The sequence below is a fragment of the Meleagris gallopavo genome, chromosome 16 (genome assembly GCF_000146605.3).
Source record: "Meleagris gallopavo isolate NT-WF06-2002-E0010 breed Aviagen turkey brand Nicholas breeding stock chromosome 16, Turkey_5.1, whole genome shotgun sequence".
In the NCBI taxonomy this organism is placed as follows: domain Eukaryota; kingdom Metazoa; phylum Chordata; class Aves; order Galliformes; family Phasianidae; genus Meleagris; species Meleagris gallopavo.
This window is the reverse complement of record NC_015026.2, coordinates 11,154,156-11,178,741: the sequence shown is the minus strand read 5'-3', so window position 1 is coordinate 11,178,741 and position 24,586 is coordinate 11,154,156. Positions and strand designations below refer to the sequence as shown.

The 24,586-nt window shown below is 44.2% G+C and overlaps 1 protein-coding gene across 2 annotated transcripts in view; it reads right to left on the bottom strand.

Annotated features, from left to right (window-relative positions):
- Positions 1-24,490, bottom strand: part of GPR146 (G protein-coupled receptor 146) — a 33,593-nt gene extending 9,103 nt beyond the window's left edge. Inside the window, exons 1-3 of one of the 2 annotated variants that reach the window (XM_010719660.3) lie at positions 23,928-24,489; positions 11,012-11,053; positions 2,122-2,229 (exon numbers count right to left, since the gene is read on the bottom strand). The gene's annotated coding sequence lies outside the window, so the exon portion shown is untranslated. Of the gene's footprint in view, positions 1-2,121; positions 2,230-11,011; positions 11,054-23,927 lie in introns of both variants that reach the window. The other variant, XM_010719659.3, reaches the window with a different exon arrangement.
- Between the last annotated feature and the right edge of the window lie 96 nt (positions 24,491-24,586).

The following is a 24,586-nucleotide window of genomic DNA, read 5'->3' as shown; positions in this document are numbered from 1 at the left end:
AGTTTCATTTACAAGGAGCTTGAAATTAATCAAGGCATCTCATTGGCACAAAAGGTTCAGATTTGTCCACCTATTGCTTGTCTGCTGCAGCTCCCCTCTCCTCTACACCAGCGCTGGGGGGTTTGCCTGCTGTTCATCAACATTTTCAGTTGATTGATAGCGTTAATCACTTATAGGGCTCCCTGCAGCACTACATGTCTGGAACAATCCATCAGACTCCAAGAAGGCAGCGCTGACCCTGATGGCTGTCTGTTGTAGGACGTTTGCTGGGCACTGGAGACGTGGCAGTGCTCAGTTTGCCCTCACAGGTATGTAGGTGGGAGTTGCTTCCTCAGTCATTTTTAGCAGCTCTTCTGTGGGTATCAGTATGAGGCTGCACAAGCGTTTCCAATGGCAGAAACCAAAAGCAGTTCGTGGGGGGAGAGAAGTGTGCAAAGGAGTCTTGGGCCTCTGTAACCCAGGGTTCTCTGTAGGGAGTCTCTCATTGCAGAAACATCAGTGATATAGTTATGGTGACACCTGCTAACCCATGGTCTGTCCAACCCACAGGAGAAGCACTGGCTAGGGTTTTTACACGTCCCTGGGAAGACAGCCCAATAAATGACATCAAATAAAGGCTACTGCTTACTAATTGTAGTGATTCACGTACCATTAAACAGTTAACAATTATTTGTCCTTTGAGCAGATTTAGGTGTGTACATTTTAAGAAATCTTCCAAAGCACAACCTCTGTAGCAGATTTTGTTACTGCAGAGCTGTATAAAGCCTTGATTATAAATGCACCTTGAGTGTCTGCTTCCTTCTGTGCTAATGGGTGGAAGCCTGAGGAGTAATTAGTTTGTCACAGAGCCAGTTTCTTAGTAATGATTGATAAATGGTTGTTGTTACATGGCCCACAGATACGGGGTGCATACCAACACTACACCACTGTTTGTAGGAGGTACTGGAGCTGACTGGTCCATCCTCATGTACGTGAGCACTGTGTTTTAGCTGCTGTGGGAAATACGCTGATATTCTGATAAAGTCTTACGTGCTGCTCAGACCCTGAAGTGAGCAGCTAAAGTGAATCATTCTGATGTACAGATCATGAAGGCAGACATTCACATGAATCAGTTTGTCCAGACATTTGATTAACTTTTTTTTTTTTTTTCCATAATTTCAGAATCGATTCAAATTCTGTTGGAATCCATAGGGCGCTGCTTTGGCTTAAATCACTGGGCCAACCAAATACGTTCGGAATGTGATGCTGGTGTAAGAAATAGCGTGCTGCCTTTTAATGCTGCTTTAGCATTTATATAAAAGGGACGTAAAGTTCAGCAGGCAGAGCCCTAAAGCGAAGTAGGTCTTGTGCTAAGTGCAGTAGAAAACAGATTTGCAAATACTGTGGTGATTAGCATAGCTAAAAATGCTTATGGAGGCTGAAAAGGACAGCAGTCATTCTGCTTATTCAGAGGTTCTGCTGAAAGCAGGAAATTTCTGGTGCTTTGATGTTTGCCTTTGGTTTACCTTCTTTTATAATATAAATGAAAATGCAGCTTAACTGTAATTAATTAGTTAATTAGCAGTGTCTTTTAGCTGCTTTGCAGTAATTTTTCACAGTATGGTTTGCTGCGTGCTGTTTTATTGTGCCATGAATAGGAGATTCACAAGTACCTCATTTTCACTGGCAACTTTGCTTCTTTATTAAAGACTAATCAGATTAATATCTGATCGATTTCTCTGCTATATCTCTGCCATACCACTCAGGATTTAATATAAAGTAAAAAATTAAGATCTCATATATTCAGAGCAACCAGTAAGAAAAACTTAGAACCACGTAGTCATACACAGAAGAAGCAGTAAATGAGAAGCCCAGTATAACGAGTAAGAGAGTGAAAACTGCTGTGCTTAAGGAAGCCCTCTGTAACTTTCTTTTGGACGAGCAGATCTGAGTAGCAGCATGGCACATTTATACATCAACGTTTTTCCTAAAGAACCGCTCTCTAAATACTGACCACTGGTTTGTAACGACGGAGCTGATCGTTTGCACTGACCCAAAGCTCATATGCATTGACATGAATTGTTCCCAGACTCAGAAAAAAAAGCAAAAGCATTCCGGAAGGCGAACTATTAAGAATCTCACCTGGTGGGCACTGCCCTGCTGTTCCTTGAAGGCTGGCAGAAACATTTTGTCCATCAAGTCAGAACCCTTCCAAGGTAAGCTCAGCAGAAACTCCGACCTCTCATTTCTCTAGCAAGAGTAAACAATAGGCAGGCTTAGCAGCAGCCCGCTGACGGCTGCACCAGCCCTGTTCATGGCACCGAGTCTGTATTTACATGTGACTTCCCCTGCACATACATACACATAATCCTTTAAGCTTCAGCTGCACGCTGCGATTGGCGGAGAGGGCAGTTGCAAAACCGCCGCGATATCGCGGTGCGGTTGTGTCAGAGGGGTGCAGGGTGCTGGTCGCGGGGCCCAGTGCTGCCAGAAGGTCTGTTCTGTGTGCCACCGTGTCACCACGCAAGGGTTTTGTTGTTGTTTCTGAAGTACAAACTGGAAGGATGTGAGTGTGGTTCAGGAATAGCCCAGCCCTTGCTAGAGTTGTATAACCAGCAACAAGTAGCGTCTGCATCCATTGGAGGAGCTGCTTTTGTACCAGAAAGGACTATTTACCAGGGAAGTAGATATTCTGCAAGGCTGTGTGTGCCAACAGCATAGCAAACCCTGGGCACAGTGAGCTCAACTTCCCTTAGAGCTGAACTTCTCACAGCTGTGTTTGTCAGGAGCCAAACCCTGCCCGGCTCTGCAAAGCACTGCTGTGCAGCAGGAGCCTGCAGCACCCAGCTGGCCTGGGAGTTTAAACAGAAAGCTGCATTAGACCTGAAACAGAGCCAGCCTGTATTTGAAAAAATACTAAAATATAAACCTCAGAATTATTTTAAGCATTCAGAAAGAACACTTTGAATTAAAAAAAAGAAAAAAAAAAGAAAAAAAAAGGAAAAATGCTTCATCATTCTTACTTTAATGAGATGGTAGGTGAATGTAAATTCCTTTCATTTGAATAAAAGGAGTGTAATATCATGATTCTGTGTGCTTAGCTTGAATACAAATTGCCGCTAAATAATTTGCTTTGTAAAACTGTAATGAAGAATTAGTTTGTATTTTTCTCCCTGCCCACAGCAGAGAAGCATAGTGGATGCTTTTCCTTATTAACCCAAAAGGAGCTGACGCCTAAAATGAGTGATGAATGCGTACATAATGCAAATATATGTCTGCACCCTGCTCTGTGGTGCTGCAAGGATGGAGGCACGGCGTGTTTGAGGTGCTGTCATCTCTGACAGCTGCTAGAAGCTGACGGGCAGTTCTGCTCTGACCTTCTATGTATGGAAGCTAAGTGAGACAAAGACAAATAAGTTCTGTTCAGTTTTGTTCACCAAGGTTGATCTTTTAGGAGTGCTTGGTACGGTAATTCAGCTCTAGGTAGAGGCACTGCTTAGGGTGGATTAAGCAATTCACAAGGGTAATGTAAAAGTAGTTTTTGAGGACTGTGGTTGGCAGGGTATTGCTTTTGCGAGCTGAAGTGGTTTTGTTGAAGCATCACTGTGGCATCAATGAATTAGTGGGTGTGTGTCTGGACCTTTGCTACCCATGTGGAAGTTGTCTATACGGAATAGTTATTTAACTGGAAGGGTTGTAAGAACCTCAGCGTGCTTTGAGTCCAAGCTGAAAACACGGTGCCTTCAGAGGATTGCAAACAGCCCGTCACTGGTATGCGATGTGATGCAGGTTGCAATGTGGGCAGGTACCTCCTTGTTCCATTGCACAGATGCTTGCAGTCACCGATGGATGCTTTTTGCTGTTTTTCAGTATAAGTGTTGAACTAAGAAGTAATGTGAAGGGAATCCGCTCAGGACTCGTGTTATCTGTGTTTTATCTTAGTATGAGAATTCAGCAAGTTCATATTTGGCTTAATGTGCCCAAAAGTGCTTTGGTAATTACCTAAAATAAATAAATTGTATTTGCAAATCAGCTGAAGCAAGCAAGACTTCTCAGCAAATATCAGATGGGTTGCTTTAGAGATGTCTTTTGTATGAGCACAGCTTTTTGCCCCTTAAAGAAGGAGAGCACAGTTGTACCTGAGCTGCAGCCCAGCGGTTGCACACAAATCCTTCACCAGCAGTGACTGCTTTGGGCATTTCAAGCAGCTTCTCCCATGGGCTGTGGTGAAGCTGGCAGATCTGGTGAAGCTTGTAGCATCAGCAGTTTGCTTTCAAAAAGGACCACAGAGGTGTACTTTTGTAGGGTGCCTCACAAGCAGCTCAAGCTGCTGAGACAGGTGCCTGGGTTTAATATTCCTAATGCTGGCTTCGTTGGTAAGGGAGCAGTGCAGAGCAGTTGGAGAGCAGCGATAGCATCTGTCCCATCGCAGAGCCTTCCCCAGCTGACGTGACTCAGGATGCTGATGTGGTTTTAGTGACAATCCCTCAGACCTGCTAACCCAGCTAATTCACAGCAGCTTTCTGGGAGAGTTCTGAGCTTGTGATTCATTTCAGTAAAGTGCTTTTTATTTTTTTTTAAACACAGCGATTCTGTTTCCAAAAACATGGTTGTATGCTGAAGGCATGGGACAGAAACTGATTGTTGCACGCAAGTGGCAGTGATAACAACGGGCAAGGCAGGAAGGAGTGCTTCTGTCTTTTCTGCTCAGAAGTTTTTCGCTCAGGCTCATTTACAGCTGCCCTCTAATCTGCACAGCCAGAGCACTGAAACGCACTGCTGTGTGGATGTCTTAGGGACCACAGTGGTGTTTGTCTGCGTCTTTTGTTTCTGCATACTTTGGATAATTTTATGAGCTATTGTTTGGAAATGTCATTAGATATTAAGTCAGTTTAGTTAACCATTGTGTGCTAATCCAAACAATCAGAGTATAATACCCTGCTCCTGACCTTTCCCTGCCACCGGGCTCTCAGAAGTTCCTCCTTCTGCAGACCTCAGGAGGTTGTGAAGGGGAACAGCTCTCACCCTCTGCCTGCTCTGCAAAGACCACAGGTCTTGCACCTGCGGGTGCTCCGGCTTGCTTCCCAGCACGGGGAAATGGCACAGGTGCTGTTTAAGCAGGGCAGAAGTACAGGCCAGGGCTGTCTTCCTTGATAAATACCAGGGCGCAGCTCCTCGTCCTTAAACACTTAAAAAAACCTTAGACCTAAAGCAGCGGGGTTGCATGCAGGGCTGCAGGCAGCTACAGGATTTCACAGCCAGCTGACCATGAAGCACCTCCTTGCTTCTAGGGTCTGCTTGGTTGAACATTACCTCTCAACGCCCTCCAGATTAGGGGGAAAATTCTTGCACAGAAATCTTTTAAGATAAGGCTATGGTTGAGAAACTGTATCTTTTAAATGATATTAATTTAAGAATAGAACCACCATCATATGCTTCAAACTTCAGGAATGAGTTAAAGCATCATTCCCTCTAGATATTCATTTTCATACTGACACTTCTGCTCTGAGCTGATAGGAAAATACAATTTATTAATGAATCTCTCCCCCAACAGGTATTTTGATTGTATGAATCTATTGTATTTGATGTTAATAGCAAGCTTTAAGGGGAAGAAAAACCAGGGGAAGAATACTACCAAAATGTTAACCTCAATGAATAAAAATTGGACTGTTTGTACCATGAGAAAATGAGATAATTACAGCTATAAAATCCTGTGCTCCAAGAATGAAAACAAACAGCACACACGCCATGTGGAAATGGGAGAGCCGTTATATTAGGATAGATTCCTTGTCATCTTTTCTCCATAATTTTTTTTAATAATGTGGGGATTTTTTAAATTAATTGTTGTTGTTGTTGTTGTTGTTATTAAGAACTAAAACTGTTGAGAATGTTCCTGGCAGCTTGGCAAGAAGAGAGGGCTCGGTTTACAAACATTATAGCCCAGAAAAATATTTGGGAAGCAGTAATGTGGTGTTTGGATACTACTGCTAAGAGCAGCTTTCGATGCATTTCTTATGCAGCGTTGCAGCCATCTGGCCAGTAGGGGTCCATTTGTCTGCTAACAAATGAAGATTTGTTAGCCTGTCCAATTTGGAGGCAGTCCACTTAAAATTCACTTCCAGGCTCGCTCTTCATTTGAGCATAAAAAGTCATTTAAAAAAAAAAAAGCACGTCAGAACAAAGGTTTAATGCACCAGCTCCATACAGCACAGTAGCAACAGAGGCTGTTAGGTTCCTTTAATTGATAGCTATTTGGTTTCCTCTGCCACAGGTTGGGCTGGCGTTGCACAAACCCTATCAGATCGGTCTGTGAAGTACAGCATTTTCTGTGGAGCCTCCAAAATCCTGCTACAGACAGGACGTGTGTCCTGCTCTAACACCCAGCACAAATAAAAGGCTGGAATTACATACCACTAACTTGCTTAATTAATTGCACGTCTCTGCAGTTAAGCTCGAAGGGTGGAAAGCATTGCTTTAAAGACAACCCTACAGAACAGGTGAGTGAGCTGCTGCTTGGGTGCCTCTTCAAAGAGGAACACCCAACGGGGCAGGCAGGGAAAGCTGCTCCTGAGCTCCTGGCAGCCCGGGGCTCACAGGGCAAAATGAGCTGGAAATGACTCCTTTCTGCTGTTAGTTACACAACCAGCCCCCAGCGAATAAACCTGGAGGTGAGCAGCCCTGTGATCTCTTATTAACCTGTGCCTGATGTGGGTACTGAAAGGACCTTCCCTAACTTTGGTGGTTTTCCCTTTCTGGCCAAGGGTGAGCCCTGGTGCAGGAGCAGTGGATGAGGAGCAGTGCAGCTCAAACCTTTGCAGTCACTCCAGATTTGCACCTTTCTGCTGAAGCGACAGAACACGCCGTTCTTTCTGCCCCTTTCTGTTTGTCATTTTTCTCTCTCCTGCAGCATCAGTGCAGCCGATGAGGAGAAAAACATGAAAATGGAAATGTGATTTTTTTCAGAACTGTGCAGTTATTTCTTTAGGATGAGTTGGAGCTCCCAGAATTGTGCCTCGTGCAAATCATCCACTGTAAGCTTTGCCTTTGAGTTGTTGCACCACATTGCCACGCATTGACCCTCAGCTGCTGGATTGCTGTCTGCTTCCATCGCTGGTTTCTCCCACTGCTCTGTCCGTGGCTTTGTTGTGGCTTTGGGACTTCAGTTTGGGGTCTGCAAGTTCCCTGTGCTCTGGATTATACGAGTGTGTCTGTGCCCTTCCCTTGTCTTCAGGTGTCAGCAGTAAATGATCATTTAAAGCAGGATTAGGAGGCAAGTTTGAAGGTAGCTGTTGCTGATGATATAATTATTAAAAAAAGATCAAGGGGGAATTTATGCATTTAGCACTACCAATTTTTACGCTTACATTATGTGCAATTACACCTGCACTAAGTATGAAACTCTGAAATGTCATCTGTGCCCAACTTGTACGAAACTTTGTCATTAGCACTGTAAGAATTAAGTCAGCTCATGTAGTCAGCAGCAGCAGCAAACACTGTCAGGCAATGTATAATGGAAATTGTGAGAGCCAATATTTAATGTCTTAAAATGAGAAGAGCATCCAGGGTAACTTTTGAAATTGCTTCACTTGAATTCAGTATATATTCAAAAAATGTTAAGGTAAATACTATGGTATTTTTATCTGATAGCTTAAAATTAATCTTTGGATTACTTTTTTTTTTCCCCCAAGAAAGAACATTTGAGTAATGGAGAAACAGGGGATTCATATTGCTATCACCCTAAAACATGACACTGAGGGAAGAATGAGTTAAAATAATTCCATTTTCATTTTTAAACCAATTGAATCCCAAATGCTTTTAAATTAAATGCTGTAGGCCTTGACACTGCAAGTTAACTTTGGGTAGTTTTATACATATATAAAAACCAGGACAAAGCCCCACTGAAATGTGTAGGTCTGGCGTGGTCTGGGCTTCCCTCCCACAGCTGCTTCCAGGGCTTTTCTTTATTGCTGAGCATTTCAGAGTGCTGCTTCCAACTCAGTTATGTGTATGTTATGTAAATGACAGAGCAGCACCAAACTTCAGACCATCAGTAGCTTTCCTTTGCTGTGTTTGGGAGATCTCTGATGTTCTTAAAGCTCACTGTGGGTAATCACAGAACGTACATCAGTTTAAACCAAATTCAAAGACTATCACAAAGTTACACCTGCTGAAGTCTTTAATTAAAGTGACTTAATCTCTAGCAATCTCTACATACATAGGCAGAAAGTAGCTGTCTTTAAAATGTACTTTGAACTGCCATTCATCTAGAAATCAAAGATTTGTAAATGAAACTTGGTGTGCTAGACGTGATGAAGTTGGACTGGAATGCCTTCTTGTTGGCATAGCCTGGTTTTCCTGGCGCTGCCAGCCCTGGGAGTGTGTTCTTATTGAGAATTATTTATAGAGGGTGAACATTAAAAGGCTCTCTAAAAATAAATGTATCAACCATATATCATCTTAAAAATATTCCAATATAGATTTGGGCACGTAGTGGAGAACTGCTCCTCCCATTAGTGAGTACTTTTCTGCCATTAAGCAATTGCAATGTCCAATTAGTTGTTATTTTGAGGTGTGATTATAAAACTTGTATTTCTTTTTACTGTTTTTTTTTTTTTAATGTGGTGAAGTGGGTCAGACAACTGAATGCTGTGTAATGATAATCCTTTCTCCTTCCTGGGTCCTGTCGTTAGCTGGGTCTGCTTAATTCAGCACTCCCTCCTTGCCGGCAGTGGCAGCAGATGGCCTTCACTTTCTTTTCTGTGTTCAAAAGAGGTTGGAAGGTTCCATCTCCTCAGCATTAAAGGCTGATCTTAGGATCACTGAGTTGGAAAAGGTGACTGGGATCAGCCACTCCAACCTCTAGCCCATCACCACCATGGCCTTTGTTTGGTGGATAGCAATAGTTAGCATTACTTTAGCATTAGTTCCTCCTCTTTCTCAATTCTCAGGCTGTCACCTACAGAAGTCCCCCAGTATTACCGAACAAATGTGCAGACATTCTTGTCTATATGCTTTGTCTGTTACAGATGTGCTGAGTTCAGTTACTACCAGCAGTGAGTGCGAGGGAGCCCAGAGGGAGATGAGCATTTCTTGATAACGCTGCGTTCTCAGACATCAGCTCTGAGATGTTTAAGACATTTGGTTTTGATTTTCCTTCGACCGCCTGCAGAGCTCACCAAACTAGTTTGGGCTGAGAGGAACAAGGCAGTGCAAAGAGCTTTGGCTTGCTTTAAATGTGGGCAGTCATGCTGTTGGGATGCAGAGTTTCATTCTCAAATGCTGTGTGCTTGGCTACTTTCTTTTCTCTCTCTCTCTCTTTTTTTTTTTTAGACACTTTCTCTTTCCCTTCGTACTCTGTTTTGTTTAGAGTGATAACTTCACAATGTCTTTGTTCGGGATGCTGTTATCTCTTGTTTATAAACTTTTGAAGGAGACAATTACGTGTGTCCTTCCTGGGGTCTAATTCTGCTGTAATGTAAAGGACCCACTGCAGCAGTTGAGGAATTGTGGTGCTTTGCCCCAGGAAAACGAGAGCCAACACCTCTCAGAGCTGCACTCAGGGAAGGGAGCTGAGCCGTCAGCTTTGTATTGTATCTCCTTATGCAAAAAAGCCCTTTGTGTAATTCTGCTATGCAAAGGCATGGGGAGTTTTTCATGGCTTTTGCATCTGGCCAGCGAGCTCACACTGCTTTAGCTGTGTCCTGCAGGTAAGGAGCCTCTTCTGGGCCAACTTCAGCTTCTGGAATGTCAGACTTACTGCTGTTTTTTGTAACCATGGCCCCTAAAAATGGAGCTGCGTACACCGAATGCATTTATGATTGGCCTTCAGTGAAGAATTTAAATGAGAAGCTTGTCTTGTTCTAGCTGATATCTTACTCAGTGGATCCCTTCTGTCGTTATACACGGAGCAGACTGTATGGTGATTGTGGTTGAGTATTTTAAAGTAATAGAAAACAGACAGAAAAAATTGTTGCATGTTTAAAAAAATCATAAAATGAAAGAGGAAGTGCATCATTTATTATAACACCATGTAGACTAATGAAAAACATACCGTGGGCTGGAAATTTGTAAAGAGCTGAGCTCCAAAAGTTTCCATTCCCAAAAATGCCTCGGGGCCTCCGGCTGTAAGCTTGTGGCTAAAGAGGCCCTATGGTAAACTGACATAAAAAGTAACTACTCCATAAACATTCAGCTCCTGTTTCACAATAGCTGGAAATAAGTTTTTAGAAAGCGTTGCCTATTGATACTGACTGTACTTTATCAAAGTGAAAGGAAGGGAGGCGGTGCATTTACGGCTTGAGTATCAAATTGGGAATTAAGCAGTGGGGAGATGGTTGTTGGGTGCAGAAATGTTGCGTTCGCTGTACGGAGGAGAAAATGAAGAAGTTGAAGTGGTTTGCAGAGCTGCACTCAGTGCTGGCAGGGCCGGTGTTAGCATTAAATAATTCCTGGCTCTGGTCCTTGGCTCATTAAGCAGCGAGAGCAGCGCACTCTGGGCAGCCTTTGTCAGTGCGTAAAAGCCTTTCATGTGGGCTGTGGGCTTCCAGTGTTAGCTGCTGTGATGGCCTGCCGGTGGAGGTGGGGAGGAGAGCATTACTGCCTCGATTTGTTCCTGGCAGGGAGGGCAAGCAGCTCGCAGAGATGATGCCAATTCACTCCTCCAGGTGCTGATGTTCCTCCAGTCTGTTTCTGCAGATTCTCTGGATTTCGGGGCTTCTCCTGCCTGGCAAAGAGTCCTTGAGTGCCTGAGGATCACGGGCTGCATCCCCCAAGTCTAAATATCCCAAAGCTATAGCTGCAGTACATTGGAGGATCTCTGTATGAGAGCCTACATGGGCGACCTGCTTGTGAGCTCTGAGGAGGAGGTCCAGCTGGGAGTGAACACCAACTGCCTTCATTAACCCCTCCCAGGGACTGAGTGAATTGGCCAGTACAATTTCACAGAAGTAAATAGAAAATAGAAATCGCAATGCTGGTCAATATTTTCACTGTTGTACATTGATAAAAAACATACAGTAACGCCTGTACTCACATGAGGTGCAGCCCAGAAGGACGTCACTCGAAGATGGAACCTCTGGAAAGGAAAACAAAACAAAAAGGTGAAACAATTGCTCGTAAGTGGTTGAAAAACAAATTTCATCCATTCTGATAAAGAGAAATAGATTTCGTTTATCTGTTCCCTTCCACCGTATCATGCTTTTTAGCACTTTTTTTAGTATTTACAATACACAGTGTTGTATTAAAAAGTTGAGAACATAATTGTTTGCGTGCTTGGCATTGAATTGCTGCACGATACTGCCGACTGACACAACACTGTTGCTGAATTGATGATAAACTGAGTGAATCACTGTGGTGTCAATGGCTGTATTTACATTTTTGAGGTGAATTGAGGTTCCTGAACAAAAGCTGTGTATTGATCTGAAGATAGAAACACACAGCTTCCTTCTCACTGACAACTCACGCGTGCTGGGTGAGAGCTGAAGCACAGCATCCCGGTATGAAGTATCTGACATGTAACGAGATGCTGTGACAGATGTCGGTTCAGTTGTTACTGCACAGGGTGGTGGTTTTGGCACACTGTGTTCTGCTCCATCACTTGGGTTAGCCAGATGTGTCTGCTCCTTTGTGCAGTGGGAAAAGTGATGGAGAGAGTTAAGGTGAGTGAGCTGCAGCCACACGAGGGGGGGGATGTGCGGCTGCTCAGAGCGTGGGCAGCATTTCAGTGTGCTGATGTAACTTATCTAAAGGAGAGGCATGAAGTAAAGCACTGATTTACCTATTTCTTACAGTAAAATAAAAATGCATAAATACAATCATAGAATCATAGAGTTGCTCACATTGGAAAAGACCTTGAAGATCAAGTCCAACCACAACCTAACCATACTACCCTGATTTTAACAACCCTCCTCTAAGTCATGTCCTGAGCACCACATCCAGATGGTTTCTAAACGCATCCAGGGATGGTGACTCAGCAATTAAAGACGTTTAAGCATTATAGCTTAGATAAATGAATGAACCCGTGGTATCAAATGTGTGTTTTCCCCTATAAAGAAAGATTCATTAGTTCAAGGGTACTTAACTCTGACTGAATGTTGAGGGAAACGGAATATTTCCAAAGAAACATTACAAGATAGCATGCTGCACCAGTTCCTGGTCTGCAGACCATCCAGCACAGCACTGCTCACACTGCACTTACTTTTAATGCCTGAAACATTTTCTGTGCATGGTTTCACACCCCTACCTTTTTTTTTTTTCCCTATCTCTGGGTCAGATTTAGAATTCACCACTCCCAACAATTGTCTGATGGACACACATGTTCACACAGCATGGCTCTGGCATCCAGAGAGCGCTGCCCGAGCCTCCGAGCTGCACTGCTCTCATTCATCCTGCCTGCTTAAAAGACAGAAGGAAAGGCAGCTCCGTTTGCAGCAGACGTGGTGCTGTGTTTGCTGGCACTGTGTCTGCGTGGCATTGGAGCCCCTCTGTCCCGTGATGTGGAGCTGGGGCCGTGTCAGGGCACTCTGTGAGCAGCCTCAGTCGCTTGGCATTGGTTTGTGTGGCAGGAGAAGCCCTTTTGTAATTAAGTGGCCCATGTGTTTTGCACAGTGCTTAATTCCTGCGCTGTGTGATCGGATGAAAATAAATCAGTAGCAATTGCTTGGCAGCAACCTCCTGCAATCATTTGCTCTGAAGAAACTCAGCCCGCGGTAGCATTAAGTGAAGGAAGGGGTTTGGTGAGGACACGAAAACCTTTCCTTTTTTTAATGTTCTCATGGGATCTTTCACTTTCGCACAGGTAAGCACCCGGCTGGCCCCGTGGCCATGATGTAACACTGCTGTCCAAAGGCTGTCCCAGCTGCGGGGTGTCACAACCTCTATTTCCTCAGCTTAGATTTGCAATCTGACCATATGATTCAGATGAACCATGACTGCCCTCGCTTTAACGTGATGTATTTGGTTTGAAAATACCATTGTGTGCTCCGAGTTTGAGCTCCTAAGCAAATGAAGCTGATTTGCACTGATGAATGGGGAACACTTACTAACCTGATTTAAAAAAAACATCCAAGGAAAAGCTGATACAATTTTTAACTCATTGGTTCCAGTGGAAACACTTCATTAACATAACCTTAGAAAGAAATACAGAAGATTTTTAAGTAAGAGAGGTATTCCTGAAGCTGAGTGTAGCTCTGCAGCTACTTGTAAGAGCAATTGCACGTGCTGAGGGAGGTGTTGCTGCAGACAGGGTTCAGCACAGAGGCTGAGGAGCAGGACTGGCTCTGTGTTCAAAATGTGATTTCATGTGGGCTCCTGTTCTTGTGCAGCTTACAGACAGGCTTCTGGATCTGAAGGAAAGCCAACTGGATTTGTAAAGATGCTTATCGTATTCCCTGGCTCTGTTCAAATCAGCAGAAAATATTAAGGCTGACAAGCCTGGCTTGATACGCTTCTCAGTATTTTTCTGCTAGATTACAGCGTGCAGAGCTCAGCCCAGGCACTGGTTTGCAGTCTCTGGAGCAGCAGGCTTGCTGCCCTGGGTGCTGCATTGTAGCCACGTGTGTCTGCTCTGCATCCATACAGGCACTGCAAATGGCAGCACCAGGGTTCGGTGCCTTTACAGGTGACTTGTGTATGATGGAAATCTGAATTTCCCCAGCAAACAACTTTAATACAGCAATATCCTGATTGATTCTTGGTTCCCATGCACAAAGCATGTCAGTTCCTCTTTCTTGCCCACTCTTCTTGGCATCCTCTGTCCCACTGAGATGGAGGCACATCACAGTTGGGCAGAGGGTTATTTCTCAGTGGTTTGTTATTCCTTATCTCAGAGGCAACTGAGTCCTGAGAAGGCAGGCAGGAGAAGTGCTGTGCCCAACAGATAGCTCCAGAAAGGATGGAGTGATTTAAAAATGTAAGAGGAGAGAGCTGGCTTTGTGTCTGGCGTTGGTACATAGCACCAGCAGAGGTGGGGACTGCAGGAGGGAGGCAGAAGATGGGATGGAGCGTCCTGCACTGCTCTGAATGGAAAAGCACTGAAGGGAGGAGGGTTGAGTGTTGTTACACTGAACAGAAGGAGCGGATTTCACAGTGAGGTGGAAGTGGTGCAATATTGCTACACCAGGTTTCATTGGCCCACCACTTTGTTTTGACATAAATATGCTAAAGCTATGGAGAGGCATGAAGGCCGGGCGAGTGCTTCAGACCTGTAGCAATCCAGATTCACTGCTATGCTTTGAAGCCTGAGCTTAGTGTTTGGTACTTTGTTTGAAGACTTCACCATTTCATCTTCAGTTCTGCCCTGCTGGGATTTCCCTGGTTTTCCTTGTAGAGCTCCAGAAAGCACAGATGTATGAAGGTTTTGTGCAGTGTCTGTACCTCTCACAGCTACCCATTCTCCTTTTGTCTGCAGCGGGCCCAGTTTCCTCACTGCTGATATCTAGCATCTTAACATCAAATCTGTAATTAATACAGCTACTTCAGAAATAAAGACATTTGCACTGTGTTACACAGAATGGCACTTGGTGTGTCTTTAATATTCCCTATTTGTGCACGTACGGATGATGACAGTTGAATTAAGGGTTTGTAGTGCACCAAGTCTCACATCCCAGGGCTGTTTGTTTCCAAAGCTATACACAGAGCTTTGCCTGGGTCATACATTTCTGTAGGTGAAATGAAGGCTGATTAGAATTTTAATACTAAGGAAGGAAATGGTCTTGGGTAGTGCACTACAGAGCAGAAGAGGCCTTCTGTTAATACACAAGAGTATTACTGTTTTCTTAAATTTTGCCTTGCTACCCAATTCCTGCCTGTGCCTAGAAATCATAACTCTGAAGCCCCGTTTGATAATGCTCAATGTAATCCTTGTCCTACTTCACATCATTTCCAGTAGTAAATATTATCTCAATTATGAAACTGCTAGATAATATCTTCGTGCAGCTGAATGATAGGCAGCGCTACAAGCTTTTGTGGATGAACAGAGCCCTGATGCTGTATCCCATTGGCCCAAATTGCTTCTTTTTCTCTTTAAGTTAGATGAAAACTTTAGATTGGATGAAATCAAGGGGTTTTTCTCGTGAAATGCTTTTGTTGTGACTCTGTGTTCCTCTCTTCGTGACATAAAAGGAGCTTTCAGTGTTGTGAAAGATGGCTGTGTGTCAGCGTGTGCTGCTCATGCTTGTTGCACATTTATGGCAGCATTGCCAGTGCAGCGCCGAGTCACAGTCTGACATTAGGACATGAAAACTGATGCTGTCCCTCGGCATTTCGCAGTATGTTATTAGTGTGCTACAGCTAATCATTTGCTTACAAGGGAATGAAAAACCTTCCCTTGTCTAGATGCTGCGTGTATATTTATAGGCCTATAATGCCCAAATAGGGTGGTAAGAGTTGGCTGCTGCTCCTGTTGGTTTCTGTGGTTTTGTTTCATTGTCCAGAAGAAGTGACAACATTCTCAGCTCCGTAGCACCCATCAGTGTGGTCTGTCTGATGAAGAGTGCTATCTGTCTCTTTACTTTGTCCTTTAAACATTAGAATTCGTTCTCTGTCATGAAGAATTTTTGTTTGCCATTCTCACATCTTTACAACATCTCAGCAGTGGCACTCAGAGCCGTGTTTGTCTCACTCAGTGCTTTCTGGACAGTTTTGCAAGTCACTTCAGGTTGTTTCCCTGATGAGGCTCCCTTATTGCGTTCCATTAGGCGCGTTTGATTTCGCAGCTAAAAGGACTGAAGACTAAATGCTCTTTTTGTATGTGTGCAAGGCGTTTTGCAGCCTCGTTTGTTTTAAATTCTGGTTATCAGTCTGGAGAAAGAGCCACGGAAATGCTGCAAAACTTGGTATCTTTTTAGTGGTTTTAGTGGCTTCTCCTTTGCAACATTTGTCGCATGTAGATTTTTTGCACGTTAGCCAAAATAAGACTGCTTTTATGACTTAGCTTCCAAACGTGTTGAAAGCGTATGTTGCCATGTTATTTATTGTACAGCACTCAAATAACTATATATACCGAACATATGCTAAACCAGAACTCATAAATGGCATCTCCCTCACTTTAACTTTCAAAGTATTTCTTAAATAGAAAGAAAGACGTGGAGCTCTTGGAGCTCCAGAGGAGGGCACTGAGATGCTCAGAGGGCTGGAGCAGCTCTCCTGTGAGGAAAGGTTGAGGGAGCTGGGCTTGTTTAGCTTGGAGAAGAGAAGGCTGCGGGGAGACCTCAGTGTGGCCTTCCAGTACTTGAAGGGAGCGTATAAACGGGAGGGGGAACGGCTGTTTGTGAGGGTAGATAGCGATAGGACAAGGGGGAATGGCTTTAAACTGAGGCAAAGGGGATTTAGGTTAGATATTAGGAGGAAGAAAGTTCCTCCCCCAGAGGGTGGTGAGGCAGTGGAACAGGCTGCCCAAGGAGGCTGTGGATGCCCCATCCCTGCAGGCATTCAAGGCCAGGCTGGATGTGGCTCTGGGCAGCCTGGGCTGCTGGTTGGCGACCTGCACATAGCAGGGGGTTGGAACTGAGTGATCATTGTGGTCCTTTTCAACCCAGGCCATTCTGTGATTCTATGATAGATCTGAAATTCTACAGCTTGTGTCCTGCTTTAACTGCTGAACTTAGTGAGGGACACAGACTGCATACTGCGCTTTGGCAGGGGTATGGACATGACTTCTATCTGACCCTTCTGCAGCACAAGAACTATTCAGCCTGCTTTGACTGTCATCCAAATACAACCTCATTCTAAAAAATCTAAAATGAAACCAGGAAATAGTAAGGCTTTCACTACGGGGGATGAATTTCAGAAGCCTTTAGAGTCCCATACGCACTTTGAAATAGGTGATGTTTCCGACAGCCCTCAGTGTGGGATTGAAAGCAGTTATTTTATTGAGAAGGCAGGCAGTGGTTTTTGCCATTGTGCTTTCTTTTTGGGTCGTACATTTTGCACGGATTTTAACACGAGTATTGCTACCAATGTGTATTCCTTTCACCTCCATGATGTGTTTTACTTTTTTATTTAATATTTTACATATTTTGGCATACCTGTTCCTCCCTGTTAGAGCACTTCTGTTCCTAAAGCATTTCATTTCACCCTATCAGGCATCTTCACAACAACCTGTTGGAAGGGTCTGGCTCGGACCAGCTGAACATCTTTAGGGTATGATGAGCTCGTTCTGAATTTGGCTCTATGTTGCCTGAGGGGCAAAAAGTCCTTTTGAAACAATTTGTTCTCTTTCTAAATAGGTAACTAGCCCAAAGCATTTCAAATATTTGTTCAACCCTTCAAATATTGGTTTAAGTTTATAAAACAAATTAACCTGATGTTCAAAGAATTAAACATTTTGTACCTGAATGCTTTTCTGTGTCATTGGTCCTGCAGCAATGACCCTCAGTACTGAGGTCAAAATGAAAGAGCCCTCTGATGAAAACAAAATGCTTTTGTAACTGGGATGAATCTTATCACTTATTGGCAGCACGCACATTGAAATAGTGCAGAGGTATGTTTGAAGTTTAGTAGTTTCACTTGGGAAGGCTTTATAACACTGGTAATGTGAGGCATTTTTTTCATGCAGCATACAGTGCAGAAGCTAACCAGTGCCTGCTATAAATTCAAGTGGCTAAAAACCTGACAGCTCCCATTGGAGTCTGTCTGCTTCCGTGGCTGTTTGTTTCCTGGATGTGGTTTGGAGCTCTGGATGGCAGGAAGTCGTGGTGTGTGCCGAGCTGGGGAGCAATGGCTCTAACAGCCTGAGCACATCTGAACAGAGGGAAGAACGGAGCAAGCAGCTCACCCAGGAGGGCTGAGAGCTCAGAGGGACCCACCTCGTGTGGGAATAATTTCAGTGTTGTGAGAAGGGGAAATCCTTACGCCTAAAAACCTATAGATAGCTATATTGGTTATCTGTTGTTAATGTTTGAATTTACTTGCTTGTGTCTTCTAAAAAAATTGCTTTTTCAAAATGTAGTTGTAGCAAAAGTATTTGATCCTTGTTCCATCCTTGTTGTTCCATTCCTGTTGCAAATGTTCACCCACTGAAATGCAATTGCAAGGGTAAGAAGAAAAGAGTCGGATTGGATTTGTGATAGACCGATTCTTGTTTTGAATTTGAATGCCAAAAGATCTGTGATTATTTGGGTTGGCAAGCAAAAAGTCATCACTTCCTTGTGCTTAAAAGGAAGGATACACATGGCAACATTAAATATTTTACTTCTGCTTCTCTCGAGGAATGGTGTCTTAAGCAGAGAGTGCAGAAGTGATCCCATCAGCTGTCCAGCCACACGATTCCCCCCTCGATATCACCTCCTTTGCTGCCACAGCCATTCCCAGACTTGGGTTTGAAGCAGCTTTTGGTGGGTGTCATGGTTTGGTCGTGGAATGGGGAGGTTGTTTGAACCCAGAAGAGTTTACAGGCTGTACCAACACAGGGGCCAACCAGGGGGAGAGGCAGGAGAGCCCAGAGCCTGTCTTTTGGCAGCAGGACCACCTTATGGTGGCTTAAATCATTCCTGAAACTATTACCTGAGATTCTGCTGTTCACCAAAAAGCTCTGTTTAGAGACGGAACAGAGTAGGTGGCTGTATAATCTTTTACTGAAAGCAAAATACACCACATCTAATTTACAAGCATATTGTTTGGGCTGCTGCTGTCACTGCGTGACTATATTTCCTTAATGTTAATGATTCCTGTTAGAATATAATATGGATATTTCAGTGTAAGGAGGGAAAGGAAGAAATCAGAGCCCAGGGTAATGACATTAAGTGCTTGGGTGTACAGCCAGCTTAAATGGACTCACAGCTGCTTAACATGTGCCCTCTGCCTGAACTCGTTTTATCACTCCGAATCTGACTTCTCTCAACATATAAAAAATCGATGTGATTGATTGCTGGTTATACAATATTTGCATATAGGTTCAAGAATATAGAAAAATAGAGCTGAAAGAATCCTGACATTTTTTTCCATTCATTAAGGTCACTTAAAGTACCTCTTTTTGTTTGCTGGAGTTCGTGGTTGCTGGTTTTGCTGAACAGCAATTGCTGAGTGATTTAGAGAACATCTCCGCTCTTTTGTTTGGATTTTATTTGCAGAACCAGTTAGAGTTATAAAGCTGTCAGCTGAGGAACATTCTATATGTTCTGTCAGCGAGGGCCTCATGTACACAGTTCATATTTTTCTCTTCATTTTGTGTGACGTTTGTGTTCTCCAGTTCGTATCGCCGTGCTGCTTTGGATAGAACACGGCCATCCCTGCAGCCCCATGGCCTCCTTTGGAGCAGGAGGAACCTTCAGAGTAATTACAAAATTCCATTGCAGATGTAGAAGAGTGTTGTGTGAGTGGCTTCGTGCTGTTATTTAGGCTTTCTCTGATGCAGTGTTGGCAGGGTGGAGGTGCACTGGGGCTGTGTGAGCGCAGCCCATTGGGGCAGCTGCAGGAACCTGCAGCAGGGCTGGCTTGCAAAAAGGTATACAAAGCAAAATAGTTTGGGAATGTTTGATTTTTTTGTCTAAAGGTGCCCTGTATGGAAGGAGAGAATGTCATTCTGTAATACGTTTTTCTGGCTGGACGTATGCCTGAAAGTTAGGAAACTTTAAGCTGAGGAGTTCCACCTCTGCTCTGTATTTGTTACTTTGGGCAAGTTGTGGAGTTTGCCTTAAAACTGCCAACATGAACCACGCTTCCTGCCATGAAAGCTGTCGGGAGCGTTTGATGAATCAGAATATTATCTTTTGTTTCCAGTTGTATCCCAAAGCTAATTATAGTAAGATCTGAGTGTATAGGTACAAAAAACACAATGATGTTGTAAACACTTTCCAGGGCAGGAAAAGCATGAATCACGGTGCTGTTCGTAACTTGAAAGCTGGAACTGATCGTGGATTTGCACATCATGCTCATGCAGGGTGGAAGGGAGGTCGGCACTCCTGGGCTGGCCTGGAATTTTGGGAGTCAATTAACAGAAGTCAATGGCAGATTTTGTGGAAGCATTAAGTAAATGCAGAGTTCGTGCAGGGGATTTGTGAAGATGTAAGAAGCGAAATGTTTTTGTCTCGCTTTGTTGAGAGGAAGCCGATACTCTCCAGTTCTACCCTGCAACCTTCCAGTATGGTTTTTGCTCCCAGTATTCCAAGGGAAAATACTGATTTCTAAAGATGGCTTAAAAAATAAAAGGGAAAAAGGGAGTACCTCTTGGCCTAAGCAGATTTTCTTTCAATTTAGTGATTGCAATTTTATTAAGGCATTTTAGGCAACATCTTGATATTTAGCTTAATTTTCAATAGGAAAGTACAGCAGTGTAAAACCAAAGTGAGCTATAAATTCAGGTCACATAAACCATAGCATTAACCTTTTAAGTATGTGTAAGTTGGTTGTTATTGAAATGTAGAGGAATAAAATTTTATTATAGGATAACTTGCTAGCTGTCTTAATTTCAAAACAAACGCCAACCACAACTTGTTTTGTGCTGCATTCACTCTTTAGTATGGAGTGTGGAAACACAAACAGCTTTTGTGGAGTTTTTCTAACTGCTAACTAAACAGTCAGCAGGTTTTAATGTAGGGTCTTAAATTATAGTTGTTTTTCAATTTTCTGCTCCTTCTCCATAATGAAGGCACACGTGATGCTATAAAGACTCACAACAGAATTAAGGGGAATGTTGCTAAATAGGATTCAGGAAGAGATTGCACTTCAGTGTCAGAGACTTTAAGAATGAGGAAGCTGTGGATGGAGTTTTCTTTAGGAACTCTGAGGAGACCACGGCAAGCTGGCAAGTAATGCATTGTGGTTCTTTCTTCATACCAGCTGTGTTTGGTCAGCCAGTACAGCTCAGGCTGATGAAGGACTCAACGTGAGCCAGCAATGTGTGCTCACAGCCCAGAAGGCCAACTGTATCCTGGGCTGCATCAAGGGCAGGGTGATGGAGCTAGGTGAGCAAACCACTGTGTGACTGTGAGTGGGAGGGCAGCAGGCAGGCCGGCAGGAAGGCAAGGTGCTGCAATGTGTGCTATCTCTTGGAAACATCCTTCCTTTCCCTTTCTCTTTGAGACCAAACTTGGATTGGAATGTTCAATGGGAACTGAGCTGTGCAGGAGATGTAAGTGCAGCTTTATAGCACTTCTTTCTTAAAACAGTTCACACAGGTGTTTGATGGTCTATTCATGGAAATTATACATATTTTACAGGAATAATCATTTCACAGGAATTGGGAAGTGAAGCTGTTTGATGATGCAGGTGTTTTGTCTGTAACAAAAAATTTCTTTCTTAGTCAAACCTATTGGAATTATAAGGTAAACTGCCATCCTTAGGGATCAATACACATCTGTTTTTCATTTAAGAATTAATCTTCAGTTTCACTAGTCTTTCCTATAGATTAGGGAGGAAATGCACCTTTTCAACTGTATATTTAGTTACGTTCCATTTTTTTTGTCAGGATAGGTACATCACAGGGAAGCTGTCACTTGAAATGGAGCAGACTAAATATAGTCGACTGAATGACTCCAGCACTGTCAACACGATCCACTGGTGTAATTAAGAAAGGAGATATCTCAAAGCTTTACAGTATTCAAGAAGTATCAGGTCATGGTCATTCAAAAGGGATGGAAACGCTCTTTTTCCCAGTGCAGACACAAGTATTGTGTTTCGCCCAGGACTGCTTACCCTGGAGCCCAGCACATCCCAAGAGTTGCATTATGTTGTTGTCATCATTGTTGAATTTCAACCTCTTTGGAAGTGTCATTCAAACCGTTTCGTAGAATTCCAGACCTTTCCTTTCATTAAGATGTAGATAGGAGAGATAAAAACGAAGTGTTTGTCCTTGTGCCTCTGAAAGTATTTCGCCTACTTTGGTGATGGTTGCATAATCTTATACGCTGTTTTCAAAAAGCTCTTTTACCAGTTTTGTTGTATGGACAATTGGCATGTGTTATTAGGAACTCTTGACCATATTGAAGACAGCTGAGGTGAAGTACTTCTAATGATAAGAGGCTATCAATGCTAGCTCTAATTCTGTGATTCTAGTAGAAGTGTGGGAAAGAAACCCATTGGTCCTATTTTGTTGCATCCAGCTCTAGAAACAACACGGGGTTCTTCCCAGTCTCCATAGTCTAAAGGAAGGGTTTGAAAGACTGGGTCACTGCTCAGTGAATCTGAATGAGTATCATTGGCACAACTGAAAAATGTGGACAAATCTTGCTCTGTGGTATGGCACCTATAGTATCTGTGTTTGCTTAGAGCTGCTTCTAAGAAAATGCACGATGCTTTTTTTCTCTGTCGTGTGCTTGAAAAGAACACGTTCTGTTAACAGCAGGAGGGAATCTCAGACCACTTTGCTTCTGAAACATACTGCTAGGAACAAATTACCCTGCACTCTGCTGTAAAGATGATGTTCATGTATTCTGCTGGGAGACTGATGAGGAGGAATATCATTAGAACTTGAATGATGTGCATTGTCTGTCCCACCCAAGCTTTTCTTTTTTGAGATTTTAAGAAAAGACTACAGTGGGTTCCTCTGCATAAGATAAATTTAGCCCTGAGAGCATTGGAAGGCAGTCCTGCAGGATGGGGGGGATGTGATTGCTCTGAAGCCTTCAACGGGTGCTGGGATTTCTGCAAGGGATCTCTGCAGGGACAGACAGAGCACAGATCAGATTCTAAAAGCTGTGATAGTACAGCGAATCGTGGGCCTGTGGGTATGCCCCGAAAGTCAGAAGGGACCATTTTCTCTTCTGAATTGCTACTTTGGGGTTTTTTTGTTCTTAATTTTCTTAGATCTGTAGTTTTATGACTGTTTTTGCAAAGAGTACGAAACTGGACTGATAAAATCAATCGAAAAACTTCTTGGTGTTTAAGGATTGCTTCTGCAATGTTCGTGCTTTAAAAAGTTTCAACAAACCTCTGTGCAGAAATAAGTCCTAGTCACGAAGATGTTCTCTATATCACTTTAAAGCATGGGTCTCATTTCCATTTCCTTGTAAAATCCAGTCACCCCTAAAAGGCTGTTTTGCAGGGAACAAGCAGAGCTGCACCTGCCCCCATACAGATGCACTTGCTGAGCTCCGGCCTTACGCCCTGCCTTGTGGCACTGCAGTGGGAGGCATGGGGAGGGCTGTCAGCCTGTCAGACCTTGTGCCTGCCTTCCATGGGACGGAGGCTCTGCAGGTTCCTGCTGCTTGGCCATCCCATTGAGCTCCTGCCATCGCTGGGAAAGAGCTGGAACCACCATCATTTTTGCTGACCTAGCAAAAGGCAAGCTTTGATTTCACCCTCCATGTCTGGCTGGTGTCTAGGTAGATTATGTTATTTAAAGCTGACCAAAAACTTGTGAAGGACTGGGGGGTCCACAGTTACGATCTGTGTCTTTCCCATTTTTATAGGGCTAGTCTATAGGAAAACAGCATGCACTGAATTTGTGGTAGGATATACAAGTGCTGAGTAAACCTATGTTGGTCATTCCTGGACAGCGTGCCCCAAAGCCCCTTCAGCTGTATTAAAAGATGGTTACAAACTCCTTGTCAATATAATAACCCAAGAAACCCACGTGCATGCAAGTTGCTGTATTTCGTGGTACAAACCAGCACGTTGAGCTCAGTGCGAGTGTGGGGTGTGTGGCTGCTATGGCGATTAAAATACATAAATAACAAAGATAAGTATGGACCCCATTAGAAATTCATTACTGGCAGCCTCAGCGCGGCCGCGTCCCACCGCTGCGAGCAGCCCAGGGCTGTGCTCCAGCGCGGGGGTTACGCAATGGCCCCGCACCACCTTGTCAGCAGCAAATCCGACCCCAAACCAGCAAACAAAGGGCTTTTGTGCACGTTTTGTAGCTCAGCGAGGATCAGCGGCCCCACGCAACTTTCCAGCAGGACGAGTTTAGCGCTGGCACACCTGGGAGGGGGCCGGGAGGGACGCGAGGTGCGGAGGTCCCGGTCCGATACCGGGCGCGAAGCGGAGAAGGGTTAAATGCGGCTCCTGCTTACCTGGCTCTGTGCTGATGTGCCGCTGAGCGCCGGGCCGCCCTACGGTGCAGGTCGCTGTGAGCTGGGCTGCTGGCTGCCAGCAGATCCGCAGCTCCCCTGGCTTGGCATCCTCACCAGGACGCGGGCTCCCGCTGGCTCAGATGGCTCCTTCCTCCCCGGGCTCCTCTACCATCCTCCTGCAGGGCTTTCCCCTTCTGGGCGCAGGGCAGTGCACTTGTCCGGTGAACTTTTCCAGGAGGGATTCGATCTGAACGCAGCGCCGTGGTTCTCCGAGCAGGGCAGCAGGAGCCGAGGCGCTCCCTGCCCTCAAATCCCGGTGCGAGCGCGGGGAGCCGAGCAGCTCGTCATGGTGATCCGAGTTTAACTTCAGGGGGGAGGGAGAAAGTGCAAAGCAAACTGAATGCCGTAGTGGAGGTTTCTCTCTTCCCCCACTGGGCCCCTTGCCGACTGTTTTTATTGATTTCAATCACTGGAGGCTAGCGAGCTCGCAGAAGAAACACTGTGTAATGTGTTCTTTCCTGGCTTTCATTAAAGAAACTCAATGCAGTGCGGTCACGCTGCCGAGCGCGCCTGGCAACCTGCCTACACCCTGTGGTACCTCTTTCATTGGAGGAGATGGAGCTCGTGGTTTGTTGGGTTTTTTTTGGTTGTATGTTTTT